This window comes from Ambystoma mexicanum, chromosome 1q, assembly GCF_040938575.1.
Source record: "Ambystoma mexicanum isolate Mex_15411 chromosome 1q, UKY_AmexF1_1, whole genome shotgun sequence".
Classification (NCBI taxonomy): Eukaryota; Metazoa; Chordata; class Amphibia; order Caudata; family Ambystomatidae; genus Ambystoma; species Ambystoma mexicanum.
Window position 1 is genome coordinate 1,199,119,412 of NC_090922.1, and position 24,990 is coordinate 1,199,144,401.

At 39.8% G+C, this 24,990-nt stretch overlaps 1 non-coding gene across 1 annotated transcript; it reads right to left on the bottom strand.

Annotated features, from left to right (window-relative positions):
• Nucleotides 1-20,161: 20,161 nt before the first annotated feature.
• Nucleotides 20,162-20,327, bottom strand: LOC138565560 (U1 spliceosomal RNA). The gene has a single exon (XR_011301402.1). It is a non-coding gene; the product is annotated as a U1 spliceosomal RNA (small nuclear RNA).
• Between the last annotated feature and the right edge of the window lie 4,663 nt (nucleotides 20,328-24,990).

Genomic DNA, 24,990 nt, shown 5'->3' on the forward strand with positions numbered 1-24,990 from the left:
GTCATCTTTGATGTCCTGGGTGTTAGTCTTAGCAGTGCACGGTGGTGGCGCGAGTTATGGTTGCTTAGCTTACCATAAATGGCGAATTTCAAGGGTTTTTCGTTTTTACTTGGAACCATAACGTCCCTTTAACAAAGTTTTTTCACTGAATTTCATAGGTTTTTAGTAGCGCAACTTAACCATAACGTCCCTTCAACAAAGTTTTTTTCACTGAATTTCATAGGTTTTTAGTAGCGCAACTTAACCATAACGTCCCTTTAACAAAGTTTTTTCACTGAATTTCATAGTTTTTTAGTAGCACAACTTAACAATAATGACTTTGACTTTACATACGTGTCATATGGAACTGACTAGATCTCTTCTTATGAAATTGATGTCCGCGAACTTATTTAATGTTCGCGGACATGTTCGGAGAACAGTACCACTACCTAAAAACTGTGGGGGGGTGGTGGGGTATGTTTGATTGTTATATCATAATATAGGAACATTTAACAAATTCAAAAAGCAGCACACAAACACATTATATATAGTAATATAAAGAAATGTAACCCATATATGTAACACACTAAACATTCATTTAAATACAATATGTTCTGAAATGGAATATACCACAAGAAGATAAATTGGCTTCCAACATAATTACCTCAACAGACACAACAGAACTGAGAACAAGACCAGACCCACTGAATACATAGGACTCATCTTACCAGAAATAGTAAGTGTACTTCATTTTACTCATATATTTATAAACTTTCTGTATTACATTAAAAAATATATTATCTTTTTTTTTTTTCTCAGAGAAATGTCTAGTACTATGGAATGGCTAGAGGACAATTTCCCACATGAAGAAATGTCACAAGATAGTGAAACTAATGGTAAACACTTTATAATATAAACCATTTATTTATTATTTTTTATATATACATTTAACATATATATTATTTTTTTGTACAGAGCATACCAAAATAGAAAAAACTTCAGAAAACCCTGTTATGGATAACAGTCTTCACAATATAGAAGAAAAAATGGATGTATTGTTGGCTAATTTTAATCATTTAAAAACTTTTGTAGAAAATCATTTCAAACCAAAAACCTTGTACCATTGCCCCACATGTACTTGTCCCTCCTCACCATACCCCAGTCAATTATCCCCAAACCCTCTCCATAATCCAAAACTTTTTGATGAGACTTCCATCCCTTCTTCACCTAATACCAATCATGTTGAAACCCCAAATTCTCCTGTTTTTGTTTCTGTTCCTGCCTCACCTTCTCTGTCATAAATTATTAATATATGTTAAATACAGTTTAATTTTTATATTGTATTGTGAACATTGTCTGTTTTTTTTTTAAAAAAACAATAAAAGTGTCTGCGGACAGTGCGAGTGTTCTGAAATGTTCGTACATAAACGAAAATGGAGGTGTCCTGAAGAACACCACACCTGTTCGTACTGTTCGCTAGCAAGTTGAAACTGTTCTAAGAACACACGTGGTGTCCTGAAATGTTCGTAAAGAAACAAAAATTAAAGTGTTCTAAAGAACACTATATCTGTCCGTAATGTTCGCTATCAACTTAAAACTGTCCTAAGAACACAATTGGTGTCCTGAAATGTTCGTAAATAAACAAAAATGATGTGTCCTGAACAACAGTACAACTGTTCCTAGTGTTCGCTAGCAACATGAAACTGTACTAAGAACACACGCGGTGTCCTGAATTGTTCGTAAACAAACAAAAAATTAAAGTGTCCTAAAGAACACTATACCTGTCCGGTACTGTTCGCTAGCAAGTTCAAACTGTTCTAAGAACGCTATTGGTGTCCTGAAATGTTCGTACGTAAACGAAAATGGAGGTGTCCTGAAGAACACTATACCTGTTCGTAGTGTTCGCTACCCAATTGAAACTGTTCTAAGAACACAATTGGTGTCCTGAAATGTTCATACATAAACGAAATTACACGTGTCCTGAAGAACACTATATCTGTCCTTACTGTTCGCTACCAAGTTTAAACTGTTCTAAGAAAACATGCGGTGTCCTGAAATGTTCGTTTCACGTGTGACGCACTTTTAATTACTTCAGAACCCGAACAGTGTCCGTAGGACATCAATGCGCATGCGCTAACCAATCTCCGTGCACTTGGTGTCCTGCGGACAGGCGCTTCCTTCGCGGACTAGTTCGCGAACGGATCATATGACCGCGCCCACGCTCATCGTGTGTCCTGAAATGCGGACTCTGTTCGTGTCCCCGAACAATTTAAAAGTACATTTTCAGTTAATCCATAATATTTTTCAATAAAATCTCACCATGGCACAAGTCCCACATAGCAATATTGAGTTTCTATATACCTTTTGAAACTTTCTGATCCTTTTTTTGTGTTCGATCTGTCCGCGGACAGAGCGCATGTCCGCGAACCGCGCACAATCACCCCTATAAAAGACCACGCCCAAGAGCTTATTCCCATTGTGTTTCAGGCTATTCTTCAGAACACAGTGATTTTTGCTGCCACCTGCAGACTACAGCATCATCAAGATGGCATCCTTGGCTGCTGAACTGCCACTTGGTGCTGCACCTGCTTCAGCACCACCCCCACCCCCTCCACCACCACCACCTCCCCAAGGGCCTGAAGAGGGGAACAGGAGTGGAAGAAGGAAGAAGAGGATGATGAGAATGAGGTAGAGGAAAACCCTACTACCCACACTAGGCGTGAGTCTTGGGTGTGGCGGTTATTTACCATTCATGGTAATGTTCCTAAGGCTCGTGCGAACCGTGTTACCTGCAATGAGTGCAAAATGATACTCAGTCGCAGGAAGCACGGTAAGTACAGCTTTGGGACCACTACTATGAAGCGACACCTGAGGTCATTTCACTCTGGGGCTATTCGCAGGGTTGTACCTTGCGAAGAACGTAGCAGGTTGATTTCCTCTACTTCATTCTCTGTTTCTGATCCTGTCACCACAAGGACCACCTCTGTGGGACAGCGTCTTCCTCAAGCTGCCTCACAGGCCATACAGAATGCTGATGACCCTTACATTTCGAGGGTCACAGTTGTATGTATGTACTGTGACACAGTACTCTGCAGGGGGGAGCGACTTCAGAGTGCTTTTGAGACTATCTTCTCAGAGCACGAGAAGACCTGCTCACTACCCAAATAAAACCCACTCTACATCTTCCTCTCTCAGCTCGCCCTTTCTTATCCCTGTGGTTGGTGTCCCCCCCTTTACCCTCCTTTACCCTCCTCTCCTAGTGTGTCGTGTCTGAAAAAACAAAAAAAATACAAAATTACAAAAATCAAAAAAAATAAGGCTCTTTTCAGAGCCGCCTTTCCCAGTTAAAAAATAGAAGTGAAAATAAATGAAGCAGGGCTCTTTGTATTTTTTAGAAGTCCGCGGACAGTTCGCGAACATTAAAAAAATTGGGTTGCTACTCCATCACAAACATTGTAATTTTCTCTGGAAAGAAGTGGTGGCTCTGAAAAGAGCCTTTGGGTGGTGTTTGTAAGTCAAAAATTGTAAATGCTTAACATCTACTTCAAAATCGTTGTTGTAATTCCAAAAAAGGTCGCAATGAATTTTGTACATTTCTCAGAAAAATCTGATTGCCAGCATAAGTAAGATGGACTCCATCTCTGCGAAAAATGTATGTACTACAAAACATAATATTTTCATTGTGAAAAGAAGACATGCCAAAATCTCTTACAAAGGCACAAACAGCCTTATTAACATCGCGCCTTGCTTTTTCCATTTGTGGACCAAATGAAGAAGAAGGAAGCCACATTTGTCTCTGCGCAATCCGTGAAAATATCACTTGAGAATTAGGAAACATGTCCATAACCTTCCTAAATCCTTCTTTCATAGCAAATTGCAAAAAAATTCCAGTCACATGTCCTAAACTGTTCCCTCCACAATGAATTACAATTATGTCTGGATGTTGCTCTGTCTCCAAAGTAGCACAGAGAGGTAGCAAGTCCAACCACTTCATTCCACGTACTCCATGCCAGTGTACTTCCACATGTGGGAATCCAAGATCTACAGCTACTCCACAGCTTTCTGCATGCACCTTCAACCAATGTATCCATGAATCTCCTAAAATCCAAACAATCTGTTTTCTGAAACACACAGCCATAGCTATCTTTTGTTCTCTCAGCAAAAAGAGTATCTGAGAAAATCTCTCCTGGCACAACACACCCACCAAACTTTCCTGACCAATCCCTTTCAGTGCTTATTCTCATTTGCATGACTTCTGAACCCAAAAATCCCCGGATGTAACTCCCGATGTCCGCGAACTACCGCCATGTCCGCGGACATATCGTAACATGAACAGCCCTTCTACTATTTCCACTACACTCTCTCTGCCATTCCCTCATTGGATGTACCTCAAAAATCACATGACCATGCACCAATCACATTCAATACCTCTACATCTAACTGCATTATCATAGATCAGCACTGCAAATGTACTCTGAATCTCTCTGAGTACAAGTGTCATATCATTGGCAAGCCGCATCTACCAGAAATACTGTACAAGTCCTCAAGATTTCTACTTGCAGCTCAATGCCTATCCATATGCATGAACACAAACTTCAGGTATGCATATTTTCTGTATAGTAGATGAACACATTTTCAAACAGACTTTTACCTTGTAAAATCTGTAAAATGAATTTACTGTACTTTTTTCAATTTCCTAAAATCAACTATCGCTTATAAACCTTTATACTATTTACTTTCTTTATACACACACACTCAAATCATGTTAAACTAACATTTTTTAAATGAAATATATAGACTACATATATTCAAACAAAATTGCATGCAAACACAATCTATGTTTAAACCTTTATAAAAAATACTTATACAATTTCATATTTTTTGTTTTTATTTATGTATTTACTTAATCACTTTAAATTAGACATGACATTGGGGCGCTATTACATAGAACAGTTTACTTACAGAAATAGTGGTATTCACTAATATATTATAAATTTCACAAGACATAGTAAAGATATTTTTTTTTGCTACAGTTAGTCATTCAATACAATTTGTTCATTAAGAACATATCATATGTACTGAACTGATGCAATGTATCTTATGTAAATAAATTAGTTTAATGGTTTTACAGAAGGCACTGAGGATTTCAATTAAAAAAATCAATATCTAAATTAAAAACAGTGCTATATACAAACAAAGTTACTAATTTGAAGCTTTTACAATTGCAGTGAAGACCAGTTTCCTGAAAAGAAGCAGCCGAATTCGAAGAAGAAAAACTAAGAAGTTACCTGTTAATTATTTTAAAAAAGTAAGTAAAATATCACCATAATATTTGTATTATTAATCAAATATACTATAACGTTAATACGAGCTATTTCGGTTTCTAAAAATAGAGATTTTGTACCATTTTGTCCAAAAATATCCATGTCTTAAACAGCGATTTACAGCCAGAATGGCCCACAAATTTCTATTTTTGGACACACAAATTACCCAACTGAACCACTACAATTTTCATATTATAGAACAAACAACTGTTTTAATTGTATACATTAGATTTACTATTTGTACTTTTCCACACCACTAACTTACTTTTTTCTGTCATCTGAACCCCAGTTTAGTAACACATAAATTCAAGAATACCTATCCCTACTAGTTTTAGTTCCCAATGCACAATCACACATCATTACATACATCTTTATCATCTTACTCAAACACTCATGCACACAGCACACATACATTCTAGAACACCCCAACCCATATCTTCTTTATTTTTTTCAACAGACCCTAAAGAATGCCTACCAAAAGTCAAGTCCGTAGAAAGCAACGCAAAAGTAGAGCAAATGAAAATAAAGGTGTCCAACATAAGCATCCATCTCTAGCAGAATTTGTAAAAAAAGTTGAAACAAAACAGCTAATACAATCATTTAGTGAAACACAAGAAGTTTCAAGTACAACAACTTCGCTTCCTCTATCAAAATGTAAAACAAACCAAAAAACAATTAACAGAAAATCAGCTATCAGTACAGATAAAACTACTTCTTCAAATTTTAATATAGTGCAAAGTAAGCATATCAAGAAAAGTATTTTAGCCAAAATATACCGTCACAAAGTCCTTCAAAATCTTTGAAAAACAGGAGAGAAATCAGGTTCAAAGCTTAAAACCTATCGTAGGAAATTAATCTTAGAAGCATTGATGGACATTGCAATTCTTCTCAAAAGAAATGTATTTATCTTACTGTTAAACAAAATGAAACCACTAACAAAACTAATAACCAAATTACAAAAAAGACTTCTCAATAAGCGAAATATCAACAGAAAGAACTTCTTAAGTATCAGCGGAGGTGAATGGAATCACAGTACAAGCACAGAACCATATTTTAATGAAGAAGCGTACAAACAAAAGCAAACAAATACAATTGCCATACATAGCAGTGGTCGAGGTTATGAAAAAGTGAATAATACCATAATGGAACAAGAAGTACTTCTTACAAAAATATGCCCTGAAAACTTAGAATTACCCCTCCATTCAACTGAATCAGAATGACTAGTGTACAAATGGCCATGCACGTCAATGTGTAACATTCCCAAACAATGTTTCAAATCTTTACGCCAATTCTTCAATAAATGTAAAAAGCAAAGACAAAATCAAAATTAAATTACTGCAAAATATAGATACCTGTCCAGTGCACAAGTACACAGGACTACAAGGACATTCATTGGCCTGCATTACAGGACCTACTTCTAAAACCACCTTCCATGATATCAAAAGGATATCAACACATCATTCAACTATAAGAAATCTAGTCTATAAACTGTACTATGCTAAAAGTCCTGCTTTAGCACTAGCAAAGTTAAATAATATCCTTCTACATGGTACAGCAAAAGACCTACTTGAAGAAATTCACTATATCCAGAAAAAATATTTTGGAAGTGAAAGCCATTTACAGAATGAAATAGCTTTAAACCAATTAAGCAACAATTCTACACATGGCAACCTTTTGCTAAACACATACAAAAAAGAAATACTAAAATTTAAAAGTACATCAGCTGAAGTACCAAACCATGTATGTGTATGTTGCCGTAGAATTGTTTATAAAAGTAACACAAAAACTGTGGACCTATCATACAAAATAGAAGACAATGAAGATTCTAAATGGTTTGAATTAGCTCTCTACCTTGTAGCAGAAAACAAATATGAAATAACCGAGCCCTTAATACTTTGCAGTTATTGCACTACAAAACTTGACAACAACCAAACTCCTTCATGTTCTATCACAAATAATTTGGAATTATACCCAGTACCAAAACCTCTACAACAACTTAATTGATATGAGAGCATCATAATTCAAATAGTACACCCATTTCAAGCAATAATACGCCAAAAACAGCAAAATTACCTCCCTCTGAATTGGTAAAAGGCATTCGTGGAAAAGTAGTTTATTTACCATTAAATCTAAAAGAAAATGTGCATACTCTAGGAGTGCAACGTCCAATGCAGCAATCTTTAATTATATTAGTAAATGGAGTACCTACAAAAGACAAAAAAATATGGCAACAGCTGGTAGATTTATATAAAGTTAGACAAGCCTTCCAATATCTTAAAGAGAATAATGAAGATTACAAAGAAATTAATATTGAAGAAAACTTGAAAGATACAACTGAAATAATTCAAGAAACACAAGAAGCTGGTCAATTTGAGCTACTAGATCCTGCTACAATATCAAATACTTTAGACCATTATACAATTCATCCTTTGCACTGTAATGACACCGTACAAGATGCACTGGAAACTTACCAAATGCGTCAAACAAAAGGATCACCAATCAGTATATGGGAAAAAAGTATAGAAGCACGTGCTTTTCCTCTACTCTTTCCTACTGGCAAAGGAGGAAGGTATGATGATAGACCTATTCAAATATCAGCTTCAGAATACTGCTCATTACGGATGTATTCTGAAGATCCCAGATTTAGACAAAATGTGGAATACATATTCCACCTACTCTTTGAAAGTGAACTAGCAACTTTATGTTACGGAGTTGCAAACATATTAAAATCAGGATCACACTTTCAAAATATGACAGCTACACAATTATTAGAGAAAGTGCAACAAAAGGATGAGGTTTTACAATCAAATATTACAAATCTATTAGCAAATATGTGTGGTACTAAAGAGTACTGGTTTCAACGCCATGGAGATGTACGTTGTATGATCAGAAACCTTGGCCCACCCACTTGGTTTGTTACATTAAGTTGTGCAGAATATGCATGGGAAGATGTGCATGATTTCCTACGCATATCAAATAAAAACAAAACAAACATAGATATTCTAACACCTGGAGAACTTTGTTCTTTGGATCCTGTTAATGTTTCAAGATATTTTCACCATCGCTTCATTGCTATGCTACATTTTATTTGTAATAAAACTGTTCCTCCCCTTGGAGAAGTGCAACACTTCTTTTGGAGAAAAGAATACCAAGCCAGAGGAGCACCACATATCCACATGCTTTTATGGATTAAAGATGCTCCTAAATTTGGTCAAGACAGTGATGCCACTGTTTTACAGTTTATTGAAAAATATGTCACTTGTGAAATTCCATCAGAAGCCACAAATAGTGATCTTCATGCACAAATTTTACAATTTCAAGGACACAAATGTGGAAAATATTGTTGTCGCAAATACAAAAACAAAGGGAAATACTACACCAAATGCCGATTTGGTTTCCCTAGACCAGCTACAAATACAGGTCAAGTAAACAACCTCATGTCTTCAGTTAGACATAGTGTTAAAGGTAAGTCACCTAAAAATACATATTACATAAAAAGAAAAGAAGAAGAAAAATATATCAATGATTATAATGCAATCATTGCCCACTTATGGAATGCAAACATAGATGTGCAGTACATTGCAGACAATTCTACTGCAGTTGCACGATATGTCACAGCATACTTAACTAAAGCAGAAAAGACAGCGCTCCAAGACCTCTGGAATGACCTGTCATCAGATAAAACAGTATCTCAGAAATTATACAGCTTGGGTATAAAAATGCTCACCCATAGAGAATGTGGATCTTATGAAGCAGCTGATCGTTTAACTGGTACTTCATTGTATGGTAAATCTGAAAATATAGTATGGCTAAGTCTTGGTCCAGCTAAATCTAGAAAAAGAGTTCTAAAATCATATGAAGATATAGAAACAATAGCCAAACATGATCCCAACAGCCAAGACATTTTAAAAAACAATTTATTGGACACATACTACCCAAACAGAAGTAATACTTTGGAAAACATGTGTCTATACCAAATAGCCCAAAACTACACATACAAAAATAATATGAAACCTGATGAAAAAAAAAGGTAAATATAGAGTGACAGACTGTGAAGGCAGTTTAGTTAAACTCACTAAACCAAATTTAATTAATCATATCAAATTGTCATTGAAAACTCCTCAACATAAAGAAGTATATTACATGTCCCTGCTACAACTCTTCAAACCATGGAGAAAAGAAGAACAATTACTAGATAACTATGACTCATATGAGGATGCTTTCAAAGCAAATGAAAGCACTATAACTGATGTAAACTTTACACAGTACAAAATAATGTTGCACAATGAACAGCAACATGAAGAAGAACTCCAAGCCCAACTAGATAAGGATACTCCTGACAGTAGTCAACCTTCTGTAACAGGAAGCCAAGATCCACTGGGAGAATCACTAATAACAAATGAGGCAGAATTAGCTATGATAGAAGTAGAAAACACCATGTGTCAGTATGAAGATAAGGAAGACTTAACTGTACTACAATCAAAACTAAACAATGAGCAAAGTAGCATTTTTCAAGAAGTAACAAAACAAATTGCACATGGTGTAAAACATGAAAATAAAGAATGTTCCTGCCATAATTATAAACCTATACTACTGTATGTCAGTGGTGAACCTGGTTCTGGCAAAACATTCTTAATCAAAATCATTAGTAAGCTCCTTCAACAATTGACAAACAACAAACTGTCAGCTGTTGTCACTGCCCCCACAGGGTTAGCTGCCTACAACATAGGTGGTGTTACATTACACCGATTACTACTATTACCAGTAGAACACCAGAACAAATTAGACTATTACAAACTTTCTGCAGAAGCTGCAATGGAATTACGCAGAGTATTGAAACAAATGAAAATGCTACTAATAGATGAAGTGAGCATGGTCTCCAACCTGATGTTAGCTTTGATTCACCTCAGATTACAAGAAGTACTCAAAACAGACTATGAAGATCTCTTTGCAGGAAAACACATTATTGTTTTTGGAGATCTGCTTCAATTAACACCAGTAAAAGGTGAACCTATTTTTAAAACATTAGGGCACAAACTCTGCCGTAAAACTGTTGGCAGCATTGGAAATGTCAACCTTTGGCAACATTTCCAATATAGAGAATTAACAGAAAACATGCGCCAATCTGCAGATCTAACTTATGCCAACATTTTAAAAAGTTTGAGAGTTGGTATACTTTCTAAAGAAGCAGAAGCAACATTGAAAACCCGGCACATTAATGCACTTTATGGCGATAATGCATGTGCTACAGACGTTATGGAACAATTAACCCACAAAAATGTCAATTGTATGGCCTTAATGCCAACTCTTGCAAGCTGTCTCAAATTCAATGAAATAATGTTAAGTAAAGAAATGCAACCAATAATGGAAATTAGCGCCACAGACAAACTAGATGTACATGGTATGACACTACCCATGTGTGACCAAGCTACAACAAGACTAAATAATTTAGAAAAATCAATCTCAAACACAGCAGGCTTAGAAAAGATGTTAAAATTATCCTTAAATTGCAGAGTAATGCTTAAACGTAACCTTGACGTGGACCAAGGACTAGTTAATGGAGCACTGGGTACAGTTGTTGGCTTTCAAACATACCCACGTGACAACAAAATTCAGTTTGTCAATATACTCTTTGACAAACTTTCAGAAGTAAAACGGATAGAACGCTCAACAGCTAGATTCCTTCTCTTCAAAGATATGTATGTACGCAGAGAACAATTTTCTCTAACTCTTGCATACGCAGTCACGATTCATAAATCACAAGGTCTTACCCTAGACAAAGCAATGATAGATATTGGTAACACAGTCTTTAAAGAAGGCATGAGCTACGTAGCACTATCACGCTTACGTACACTTGACGGTCTATTTCTAATCAACTTTGATGCAAGTAAAGTAAACGCTGATATTCCTTGCATTTTAGAATATAATAGACTTTGCTCACTATACACTCCCCATCTAAACACATATTGTGTTCCACAAAAACTAAAACGTTGTAAAAGAAAACTAAATCAAACAGAAATGCAACAGGACGTCACTGCAAATCCTCCAAAGAGAGTAAAAGAAACTAATACTTCATCAAGTACCACAAACAAAAAAGAATCAATTAGAGAAAGTAAACCAGGTACTTCTTTAAAGAAGGAAGACAAACTCCAAAAAAAGCAGTTAGATACAGAACTACTTGGACCATTTAAATTCTCAAATATAGTTGGTGTAAGTTGCTATGCAAATGTAGCAATGAATATTCTATTTCAATTACCACCAATTGTTGACAACATTTACTTACACAGCACAGACCCTTTGTGTTTGCAAATGTTAGTACTTCACAGAAATGCAGAAAACAATCCTGACAACACATATAGTGTTTTTGGAATAGGACGACAATTGGACTACTGTGCTGGAATGGTGAAATTCACTATAAACTCACAGGAAGATCCACAAGAATTTCTAATGTACTTACTATTAGTACTGGAAAACAAAAACATACCTATAAATGAAATCTTCCAGATTTCATATGTGTGGAAACATACATGCACTCTGTGAAACAATGTGACACAAGAAGAAATTCCCAATGAACGCTTCATATATATATCAATACCAAATTTTGAATCCATTCCATTTCAGCAACTTGTACAAAATGCAAACCATGGTAGATTATGCTCTACCTACAATTCATATAATCGCTCCACGTTAGTAATACAAACACATAGTAAATACGTAATACTAATGCTTCTACGTTACAATGCAGATGGTACCAAAAACAACTGCAAGCTGACTGGATTCACACATAGTCAAATATCACTTGGTAAGAAAACCTTCACAACAATAGGTATAATCTACCACGCAGGAACCACAACCAATTCAGGGCACTACACGGCATATATAAAAAAGAAATGTGGATGGTTTGAATGTAATGATAGTACCATTACTCTAAAGCAGAGATTACCAGCAAATCTTACAAATGCTTATTTGATGTTCTTAAAACCAGAATTTGATAAATAAACTGTTTTTAAACCTTTAAGTAAATTTGTGTTAAAAAAATATAAACTGTTAGAATACTCCAAAAGCTATCTAACTGCTCAAAGATTCTACAACAACTAATCAGATAAATGATTACAACTAAATTAGGCCAAAAAATACACAGTTAGAATGCGCCAATTGGTATCTAACTGTCCCAAAATTTAACAATATCCAAATAGGTAAATCAAAACCACTAAAATATATTAAAAAAATAGAAAGTTAGAATACGCCAATTGGTATCTAACTGCTCCAAAATTTTATAATATCAAAACAAATGAAGAATCTGTTACTGCTCCAAAAAAAATACAACAAAGCAAAGTATAAAGCATTAGCCAGAAACAACAAGTGAACACTGAAAACAAACAAACAAATAAACTGTAGCATAACTGAAAAAGGTTTTTTTTTAAATCCAACACGGATTTTTTTTTCTCCCACAGACCCAATGATTTTAGCAACAAATACAGAAACTGAGCAAATTGCACAGTACTCTGATTTGTACTCTACTAAATATGAGGGTCAACAAAAAAATAAAAGTATATTGCTTATACAATGTAATAAGTCATTACAAAATACTAATACTAACATGCTATTTTCTTTTATCACACAAATGAAGAAGAAAAACATGGACTCCCATTACTAGACCAAACAGTAAGTATACAATAATAAGGACAACCATAGCAGCATATCACATCCATAGTATCTAATACCTTCGTTCCTTATACATTTGTTTTTCACCCAAAGTTATAAGCAAATATGAATGTGATATGCTGCGGTGGTTGTTGCCAGGGCATACAGTCTTGGATGCATGGCCAAATGGCCATGCACCCAAGACTGTATGCCCTGGCAACAACCACCGCAGCATATCACATCCATAGAGTCAAACATTTAAACTATGATCTATGGGAAACGTTTAATGTCCGCGAACAATGTGAGTGTTCTTAGAACACTTTGAACTTGCCAGCGAACAATACGGACACCGTTTTCAGGACACCCCCTACGAACATTTCAGAACAACGCGATAGTTCTTAGAACACTTTCAACTTAACAACGAACAATACGGACAGCGGCCTAAGGACACCTCCTACGAACATTCAAGGACACCGGGAGTGTTCTCAAAAACGTCTTCAGAACACCCCCATTTTGTTTATTTGCGAACATTTCAGGACACCGCGGGTGTTCTTAGAACACATTCAACTTGACAGAGAACAATACGGACAGCGTCCTCAGGACACCCCCTACGAACACTCCCCGGACACCGCGAGTGTTCTTAGAAGCGTCTTCAGAACACCACCATCTTGTTTATTTGCGAACATTTCAGGACACTGCGAGTGTTCTTAGGACACATTCAACTTGACAGAGAACAATACGGACAGCGTCCTCAGGACACCCCCTATGAACATTCCAGGACACCGGGAGTGTTCTTAGAAGCTTCCTCAGAACACCACCATCTTGTTCATTTGCGAACATTTCAGGACACCGGGAGTGTTCTTAGGACACATTCAACTTGACAGAGAACAATACAGACAGCGTCCTCAGGACACCCCCTACGAACACTCCCCGGACACCGTGAGTGTTCTTAGAAGTGTCTTCAGAACACCACCATCTTGTTTATTTGCGAACATTTCAGGACACCACGAGTGTTCTTAGGGCACATTCAACTTGACAGAGAACAATACGGACAGCGTCCTCAGGACACCCCCTAGGAATACTCCCCGGACACCGCGAGTGTTCTTAGAAGCGTCTTCAGAACACCCCCATTTTGTTTATTTGCGAACATTTCAGGACACCGCGGGTGTTCTTAGAACACATTCAACTTGACAGAGAACAATACGGACAGCGTCCTCAGGACACCCCCTACGAACATTCCAGGACACCGGGAGTGTTCTTAGAAGCGTCTTCAGAACACCACCATCTTGTTTATTTGTGAACATTTCAGGACACCGCGAGTGTTCTTAGGGCACATTCAACTTGACAGAGAACAATACGGACATCGTCCTCAGGACACCCCCTACGAACACTCCTCGGACACCGCGAGTGTTCTTAGAAGTGTCTTCAGAACACCCCCATTTTGTTTATTTGTGAACATTTCAGGACACCGCGAGTGTTCTTAGGACACATTCAACTTGACAGAGAACAATACGGACAGCGTCCTCAGGACACCCCCTACGAACACTCCCCGGACACCGCGAGTGTTCTTAGAAGCGTCTTCAGAACACCCCCATTTTGTTTATTTGCAAACATTTCAGGACACCGCGGGTGTTCTTAGAACACATTCAACTTGACAGAGAACAATACGGACAGCGTCCTCAGGACACCCCCTACGAACATTTCAGGACACCGGGAGTGTTCTCAAAAAAGTCTTCAGAACACCTCCATTTTGTTTATTTGCGAACATTTCAGGACACTGCGGGTGTTCTTAGAACACATTCAACTTGACAGAGAACAATACGGACAGCGTCCTCAGGACACCCCCTACGAACACTCCCCGAACACCGCGAGTGTTCTTAGAACAGTTTCACTTTGCTTGCGAACAAAACGGACACATATTGAGTCCTTAGAACACCCCCCAGTCAGTTTATTTGGAACATTTCAGAACACCCGTGATCTCCGCAAACAAATCGAACACAAAAAGAACGTCTAACACATAAAAAACACAACTTTCATCCTATCTCATACACTCCCACCCTCCCCAAACACTCCTACACACCAACACACTCTACAAAATACACATTTTGAACAAAGTTTCACCGCGCTGTCCGCGGACGTCCGCGAATCCAAGCTGGCGGGCGCTACCGAAAAATCTGACGCGCTTCACGCTCCACGCCGTCCAATCAGCGAACACGTTGCATGTCCGCGAACATCACGCAAGACGATTGGCCAATCAGGACACTGTCCACGGAGAGAACAGGGAAGTGTGTCCGCGAACCGGACACAGATATCACTAATTTTTTTTACCTACTTTTCGGTCATTTTAAAAAAAACTACTGGACGGATTTTCGCCAAATTTGCAAAAGCACGCTTTCGGGACCAAGCTGCTGCTCCTGGTCCAAATTTGGTGGAAATCCGTCCAGCGGTTTGGGCTGTAGGCGTGAGCAAAATTTGTTTCCCATTCAGTCTATGGGAAAAAAAAGTTTTGGGACCCCCCTATAACTTTGCCCCCCCTGGACGAATCCTCACCAAACTTTGCAAAATAATTCAGAGTGACCAAAATACTTTTTTTTGCAAAGTTTGGTGAGGATCCGTCCAGGGAGAGCGATGTTATAAGCCACCCAAAAAGTGCTCTTCCTATGGAAACAGCAACTTAACCATAACTACATGGCCACTACTGTGGCCATGCAATATATATATATATATGAGCTATTGACGGTGGTTGACGAATGTTGGACAGTTTTGTGAAATAGTAAGATTTTAATTGATTTTTATGCATGTTTTTTAGATAAAGAGAAAGACTCTCCGTGAAGGTGTTTTGAAGATTTTATACACAACATTTTCATAACAGTCTGGTCCTGAGGAAGATGGGCATCAGTGCTATTATAGCTCTTGATGCAAGTTGGTCAAAACTAACATAAGGGAAGTTCAACGTAAAATATCGATGAGCCATGTGCACTTCTGAACTACCTTTAATTGACAATGACTCCATTGAATGAACCCCTTCTTTAATAACTCATTGGTTCTCATACAATAGGTGTTTTTTTAGACGGGGATATGTGCAAAACTCATTGGTTCTCATACAATAGGTGTTTTTAGATGGGATATGTGCAATAAAAAGAAAAATAGTTCAGTGTTGCATAATACAGCAAGTCGAATTGCACGTTATACTTAATTGCACTTTCTATGCACTGTTTTGCACAATATAGTTTTTCTAATGTTGAATAGATTTGAACATTTTAGATTGTCTTTGTTCACAATATGTATGCCGGTGGATTGTAAAAGAAAGTGTTAAATGAAATATTTACATTTGTTACTTTCGCAGAACTTTCTGGACTGATCCGTAACCCTTGTTCTAGCCATGGTAAAATAAATACTTGAAGTTATTGTCTTGTGAGACACAATATTTGTAGATTTCATCTAAGGGTAACACATCTCCTCCCTGCAAGTCTCCTCCACCCAGTTGATCCTCCCTCGCATACCCACCCCCAGGGTCAGGATCCGATAGCGACGTCCTTTCCCTGGTCACCTGGGAGGAGGATATATTAGGGGAAGAAGTGAGACGTCCTCAGTTTCCTCACAGTAGTCAGCATGATTTATGTATTAGACCAAAGAGGAATGAAAGTGCTGCTGTGTGTCTGGGATGTACCGCTATCTCCATGAAATGGGTAACTTTGCAGAGTTTAGGGAATGGTAATGAGTGATTGTTGCTCTCTTATGGGGGGAATGAAGTAGTGATTTCTCCCTTGTGCAAAGTTTGCCTTGGTTATTTCTACATACTGATTATGGCCATTTCACTGCATTTTGTGAAAATGAGGTTTTGCTGCATTTTTCACAGTGTTTTTTAGTTGGTGCGGAAAGAGTATGATTTTTAGGCTAGTGGGTGAGTGGAGGATGGGTGGAGGCATGGGAGGGAGTGTGGCGGTGAACCTCTGATCTCCTTACCCAAAATAAGCCCACCTCTTAAGAAGCAAGTGCATGTTTGTCTGTAAAGCAAGTTTATTGTACAAACGCTGGAAGGGGCTAGACAATGCTTTAGAGACCGAACTAACCAGATTCTCCCCAAACCACAGAAGGGTTACACATTATATACATTATCACAACAATTAACCCACTCCCACATATTTTGTTAGAATGTCATCCCCCCAAACATGATTGGTTAACCCTATACAAGGAAATGTAACCCCCAAAGATCCCACACTCTCATTGGATACATTCATTAAATCACTAACTCCTTTCAACATATATTTGCATTATCTCATAGTTACAGCACACCACTTATTGGGATCTTTCCATAGTCAGTCGTGGCATCATCACATGGTTACATATTCACACATAACAATCCTAATTTATTACAATCCTATCTGGTCGGGGACCTCTAACCCCGGTCGTGATGCACTTGGCTTTACAAGGACCCTTCAGCAATATGAGGAGGAAGAGAAACAAACAAGTGCCCTTTGAACCGACCGATGACAGGCATCTTATTCACCCAGACTTGCTGGTGTCCCTGGTAGCTCTCATTTCATGCTAATCTATAATGACTACCATTTCTGCATGCATGGCATCTGGCAACATCCTGGTAATGCCTGAGGACCTGATTGAAACCCATAAACCAATTGCCAAACTGCCCTTAAGCACCCCTTGCACACGGTTTATTACTTGGCCCCAAGTCGACCATACCAGGTGGCTGGACTTCCCTGGTCACTGTATAACAAACTCCCATGTTCTCAGGAAGATTGCATCTCCTATTCACAATAGCACCAAGTCTTAAACCCATGCCTGGCTGCAACTGATCATCTGATGTTATCACAGCTCACTGAATGCAGTTAGCCGCCTTCCCCCATCCTTTGTCTTTGAACAACCAACTTCCCAGGTTGCACAAAGTTTATTTTGCCAACCCAGGAAACTGCGGTCAACACGAACCCCAACTATGAGCGACCAGCGGTATACATATATGTGTATTTTGCCATGCGCCCCTTGTTCCCCAACTGTCCCAAACACATTTCCCTGAAAACCTTGTGTCTACATGTCTGTGGATATATGTTCAAGACTACCGCGTCCCCTCGCAGTGGCTTCTCTATCCGCGAATCTCCTTTCTCGCATGCGCTCAAAAAGCTTCCTGCTTCTCTTCTTTCATACTGTATCTGCAGACTTGTAATTATGTTGCTACGTGTGTGTGGGTCTAAAATGGATCACTTATACACAAAGTAATACTAATAGTAACATTAATCCCATTCTCTTTAACTACACTGGATGCATACAAAATCACTACATTGCGCTAACATCACATCTACCCCAGTCACCAATATGCTGTGCGCAACGCAAACCCTTCTTTCCCATTGAAACCATTATCGACCACCACAATATGAGGTATGGGGAGCTTGCCCCCATAAAAAATGCTAAATATCCAGCAAAATGATGAGCAATGACTGATCCTATTTCTACTTTATATAAAGTTTAGAGAGATTGGGCCAGCTTCTCAAAAAGTTGGCATCTCAATGTTTCCGGTGGTAGTTTTGCCATTTTATACAGTAATGTCGAAGAGTGATGTCTATGATTCTGTACAAGTGTTGTATGGCTTGCAGGGTATGAGGGTCACATGGGTACAATCAATAGCAATACAAACGCACAGTAACCAACTATTTCATAAAATGCCCTTTTTAATCCTGCCCTCGTACATGTATAATGAGGAGTGCCTATATATACTCTGGCAGATGCAATGATCACGTTGAAGTTCATGTGTGTATATATATTGTGAATAGTAGTGAATGTCTAAATGCGCTCAGCTAACGAGCAAATAAGTGGGACAAGTACTGCTGATCGTTGGTGCCTGCCAAAACATGATCGGACTCTTTGCCTTACATATGAAAGGCAGGGAACACAACCCCACCTGGATGCGCCGGTACTCCAAAATGTACGCCAGGACCACCTCTCCAAGACTTTATTTTTTTATGGTGATATAGAGACAATTGTCCCGGTGAGGCTGTGTGCCCTGTCTTTTCTTTATAATATATGTATATATATATCAGTAAAAAAACTTTGTTAACGGGACGTTATGGTTAAGTTGTGCAACTAAAAACCTATGAAATTCAGTGAAATAACTTTGTTAAAGGGACATTATGGTTCCAAATAAAACTGAAAACCCCCTGAAATTCGCCAGTTATGGTAAGCTAAGCAACTATAACTCGTGCCACCACCGTGCACTGCTAAGCATAACACCCAGGACATTAAAAATAATGAAATTCAAACAAGACCTTCAACAGGGAGGTAGCCACAACATCCTTTGGTACTTTGGTATGGATTAAAGGTTGGGTACCACAAAGATGGCCATAGGCAACTGTGTTGGCCAATGTAATCCAATGAGGATTTCATTCGTAAAAATAAATCCAAAGGTAACATGGAATCACCAGGCCAAACTAATAGAGGAAGTCTGAAAAAGCGGCAAGATGCCAGACTGAAGGAGGTAGTTTTCCTAGTGACCAGTGAGAACTGCCAACATTATGTCAGAGGGGTAAAGCCAGACCACTCTCTTCACTTCTTAAGTCTTTTTTTAATGTGGATGCCCAGAGTCTAGAATAAATGCTTCTTTATGGCCTGGTAGCCCATTACATTAAAAAGATTAGATATATGGGTGTTTTGAGGGCGATGGGGGCCTGGGTGCATCAGGGGAAGTTTTAATTGCAAGACTCAATATTGAGAACAATGAAAACACAAGCCCAGTAGATAGTGAATACTCCCAGCCACTTGGACTACAGAACCTGTTGAAAGTCACATGAGAATGTGCAGTTGCTTGAGTTTGTTGGGATGACTTCCAAGCAGGGTTGGACTGGGGCATAAAATTATCTCGGGCAGCAACGAAAAAGTGGCCCACAGTTCATTCCTTTTGTGACGCTGTTTGAACTGTACCCAAGGGGGAGGTTTTTGCTAAATTGTGATGCAAATTGTACATTTTAAAGAATATTTATTCAGCAACACTGGTCAAAACTATTAGCTACATAGTGAAGTAACTCATCAAAGTGGATCAGATTGTCCAAAAAAGTGCCCCACTTTGACCCAAAAAACTGGCCCACAAAAGCATTTTGCTTTTGTTTGGGCATGTGCCTACATGCCAGTCCGATCCTGGCTCTGTGTGCAACCAACCCACTTGCTCTTTCGCACACTTTACTTTTTCTTTCATTCTTTCACCAATAAATCAGGGAAAAGTGTGAAAGCAGTCCCACACTACCAGAAATAATGCAGTCGAGTATCCCGCATTTAGAGGGACGTTTCAGAGGTCAGCAAATCCAATGTGCAGTAGATGAGGGTCACCCTAAGAGATCAGCCTTGTGAATCACAGATTCTCTGCTGCCAGGTAAGTAGAGGTTACATGCGTAAGGGCAGGGGATGGGCCTGTTCTGAAAGCCCTGCTAAGCGAGGGTGAGAAGGCAGGCCCTGACCCATACCCAGCCCTCCCTGAAGGACTCAGCGTATGCAGAGCTGCCTGTCACACGTTTAGGGGAAGTTTCGGCAGGCAAAGCCAAGAAGAAGAGGCACATTGTAGCACAGTTCCTTTCTCATATCAGGCCAGGCTCTACCCAAAATGTCCATACATTCGGGCCTGGCCACCAGCCAGCAGGCCCAGTTGGAAATCAGGAGGACTTGAGCAGACCTGTTGCAGTCTGCCCACTGGTCTGTCATCCCCACAAAGGCCCATGGCCCCTTCCGAGCCAACAGGTCGCCCTGCTTAATACGAGCGTCTCGGACATGGTAACCAGGGACGGACTGGGGCATAAAATTGTCTGGGGCACCAACAAAAAAGTGTCCCACAGTTGCAAATCGGAAATAATTCCTTTTGTGACGCTGTTTGAATAGTACCCAAGAGGGGGGGTTGATAAAATGTGATGCAGATTGCACATTTGAAAAAAATATTTATTCAGCAACACTGGTCAAAACTATTAGCTGCATAGTGAAGTAACTCAGCAAACTGGCCCACATTGGCCAAAAAAGGGCCCACTTTGACCCAAAAAACTAGCCCACACAAGCATTTTGCGTTTTTGGTTCAGCCATGGGCCTATTGCCCTATATGCTAGTCCGAGCCTGCTTCCAAGAGTTTATTGTGTCCAACAAAGAGTAAAGTGTTTTGTAAATGTTGGGGGTTGTTTTGGTAACTCTGACTCAGAAGAAATCAAAGTATCTCCCGGGGCTGACACATTGGTGTGTCTCTTGACATCACGAGAGGCAGCCCACCCAAGCTAGTGCTCTTCTAGCCACCATGAGGAAGCCTAACAAAGAACCAGGAGCTACCACGAATGGCTTGGCTCTTAGCAAGCTAGGTACTTGTTTTGCAGGGTGGTCTGTAGGCATAGAAAACACACAAAAGGCATAGCCTACAGAGTTCCAAAGATGCACCCCAAAGCGGGCTTAGGGTTTTGAGCCCAGAATGCTAAGCGGGATGCTATGCATGCCAACTTTTCAACCCACCTGTGCAGGAGATTACGTCAGGAAAAATCGGGAGACAAAGATTTTCCCATAGGAATGCATTGGGCAAAGATTCATTTTAGGTGGGAGAACGTGAAAATAGCATTATTTTTCACGCAAAAATCGGAATTCTCCCACCTAAACTTGGAGGGTTGGCATGTATGTGCTGCTGCTCTTTTCATAGTGCTGTCTCCCTCCATTACCATCTGTATTGCCATATGGAAGAATAGACCGACATTTTAAAAAACATGACTTATGTGAGTCAGATCCCAAGACTAATTAAAGCATTGACAAAAGTGTTCCATTACGTGAGCCACATAATAAGCCAGTGACGAAGAATTCTAGTGGAACGTGTGTATTCATCATTTTAAAGTGTAATGTTACGTGTATTAAGTAGGTGCAACAAATCGGTCCCCGCTTAGAATTTCACGCGTTCTCTCGTGCGTTGCTTGTAGCCCTGTTCTCGCGCTGCTCTTCGCCGCTGCACGTCGCTGACGTCATCCTCTTCATCTTGGCTGCTTTTTCGAAGGCGGCGGGTGGATCTGTTTTGAATGCGAGTCATTACTCACCGAGCAGCGCCCCTGGGACTTGCAGCTTTGCCTCCGCCGCACACTTTCTGTTCTGGAAAGTAATCTTTCCCGCTCCTCGGGTGCGTGCTCGGTGGGGCGTCCTCACAAGGGCCGCCAACGGCGAGCATTCTCTTTGTGGGCGGGGCCTCGGCATGTGATCACTGGAGATCCTTACTGGGTGCGTGCGTGTGTGCGCAGACGTGAAGAACAGAACACGCTTGAAATGTCTGCCAAGGGATATACAAACGTTTTATGTTGAAGCAACTAATCTCTCTCTGTCTCCCTCCCTCTCACATACACATGTTACTTAATGCACATATAAAACTTTGTTGTACATAAAATACTTCATTGATATGTATATCTCTACAGGAGTTCAAATTCTGAGGTTGCAAATTTAGTACCAAAATTGTGGGCGATGCAGAGCCAGGATTCTAGCCTCTGTTGCTCTGGACCAGTGCGTTGCCCCTGTGCTATCATCCGTTCACAATAATATGATGAATAATAACTCCTGTTACCAAGCGTTCCGAAACTGGGAAAGACTCTGATATGTGTCTCTACGCAAATAACCACATTCTATTGTAATACAGTCTCAATTTTACATACCTGTCTTAGAGAGACACATCACCCAACATTTTTTTTAAATGTAACATTATTAAATCAACATGTAAAGGGCCAGAATACTTACATTTCCTCAGTGGCTGGCGTTTAGCCAATGACATTTCCATTGGTCGATTATTGCAAAGTTGATTTGCACTGGTTGGTTGGTGCAAGCAAAAGTCCTTTTTACACTGGTTTGTTGGTGTAGAATGATGTTGATGCATTGTGGGTCGAGTCAGGGAGGACCCCTTTGCAGGTTGCCCCTCCACTGTTTGTGCCCATCCTCAGATATTTTACAATAATTAGACTTATAGACAAGAAAGAGACTACACATTGGCTTGTGGTTCTCAATAGGCCACAACCATCCAGTTATTAATGTTAGAGGCCACGTTAATAGAGGGAAACCCCCCCTTAAAAGAGAGCACCTGCTTCCACCCGCCGCCATGATGCAGGACACCTAAAAAGAAGCATGGGGGCTTTCTAACAATGATGGGGTGAACCCCTATTCCTTCACGCATCCGCCACTTCCACTCTGGGCCTACCCCAGATTTTGTCCTGATTACTTACTCGTTACTCAGTTTGGTTCACTCGATGGGTCCAATGGTGACACAACTGCAGCTTACTGACATATCTCAGTTCTGCTTTACTCGACAGTCTGACCATGATAGCAGGGATGTCATTTAGGGGTCACCAGGTGTCGCACCTGCGACCGCTAAGGTCTCCCTAGCTACCCGTGTGGTCTCCCTTGCTACCCCTAAAAAAACATGTAAAAAAAACGTTTTGTTCTTTTTTTGTAAATTAAATTTAGGCTCCTGGGCTGTGGCCAGCAACATGTGGCTCTTTGTTTCTGGAGTGGCTGGTTTTCTGATAGCTATAGCCGTTAAGATAGCTCAGTGGGTTGAGCGCTCACTGCTGCAATGTGTGTGTGATCTGCAGGTTCGACTCCTGGCAAGGTGAACTCAGCCTTTCATCCTGCTGAGGTTGATAAATGAGTACCAACACAGTTTGGGTAATATTGTATTTATATTTGTTCCATATGAAGCGCTCAAGCGTAAGTGCTATATAATAACACATCATTATCGTTTGGCCTTGGACATGTGCTTGCATTCACAGTAATTTGGTAATATGCGCCTATATACAAACTGATCTTAATGATACATATGGTGATCCATTCTTGTATAAATGTATATCACTTTACAGTGATATCGCAACCATATTTTTCGTAGTGTACTTAGAAACAATGCTATGTGATGCCATTTCCTCTTTTGTCAAGTGGTGAAAGGCTGTGTTCCATCGCTTCCCGTGATGTGACTTTGGGGTGTGGTCAAATGACACCACTTCCTGTGATGTCATCATGTCATCAGAGGTCAAAGGTCGTGTGATGCAGAGATGTAGCTAGGATTGTCTAAGAGGTGGGGCCTGGAGCTGATGGAGTTGGCCCCCCCACAGTGACATTAACATCTGTAAATGCCCACACAGCCCTGCTGAGTGGGCATTTACAGATTTTAGATGGGCCTTGCCCGCTCAGGCCCTACCCTGTCTATGCCTCTGGTGTGATGTCACTTCTGCTACCCCTGGCATTTTGGTGAAATAGTCTAGTTCAGATACTAGACGCCTTGGTTCTGACAGCTCCAAATACTTTGCATTGGCAGGTGGCAAAATAAGAGCCTGCTGACTGCAGAAGTTGGCATCAACAAGATCCTGACTCCTTGGCTGGGCAGCACCCACTCCAACTACCAGGATAACCTCTGCTATGCTTCTATAGGCACTAGGCGTCCTCAATGAACACACACACATCCATCAGGAATTCCAAATTTCGTTCAAAGAGCTTCACTATCCCCTGCCTTGCACCACAAAAAGGGACATTCTTATTGGAAAAATGTTCCAAACCCCACTTGGTAGGGAGAAAATATTGAGCTTCCTAACCATTCCTAACCATTCTTGACCCTAACTGCTCCCCATTCAACTTTGTTGTCACCAAAGCCACTTCAGCTCACTTCCTGCCGGAGGTGAATTACCAGGTTAGATGGGATTTCCCCCAGGGTTTTTGGTGGTCACTAGCTGCGCCAAGGAGACAGGTGAGTCACTTGGACAATGATCGAGGACCAGCCTGTTGTGGTTAGGGTGGTGAGTCGAGCATAACCTTATCTCAGGTAGTGTCCTACTTTACAATTGATTCGCCCCACCAGGCCTTGGGCAGCAACCATAAATATGGCCCCAATTCATTCCTTAATTGTTTGGATTCAATCCAGTGGCACCCCGCTCCTATTTCAGCACACTGCTGGCTTGTTCAAGCTGCCCCACTGACGTTCAGCATGGGAGCTCTCCCCCTGCCAACTCTACCAATTCTTCAACCTGAAATATCTTAAGTGACTGTGAGTTATGTAAATAGTTACAAA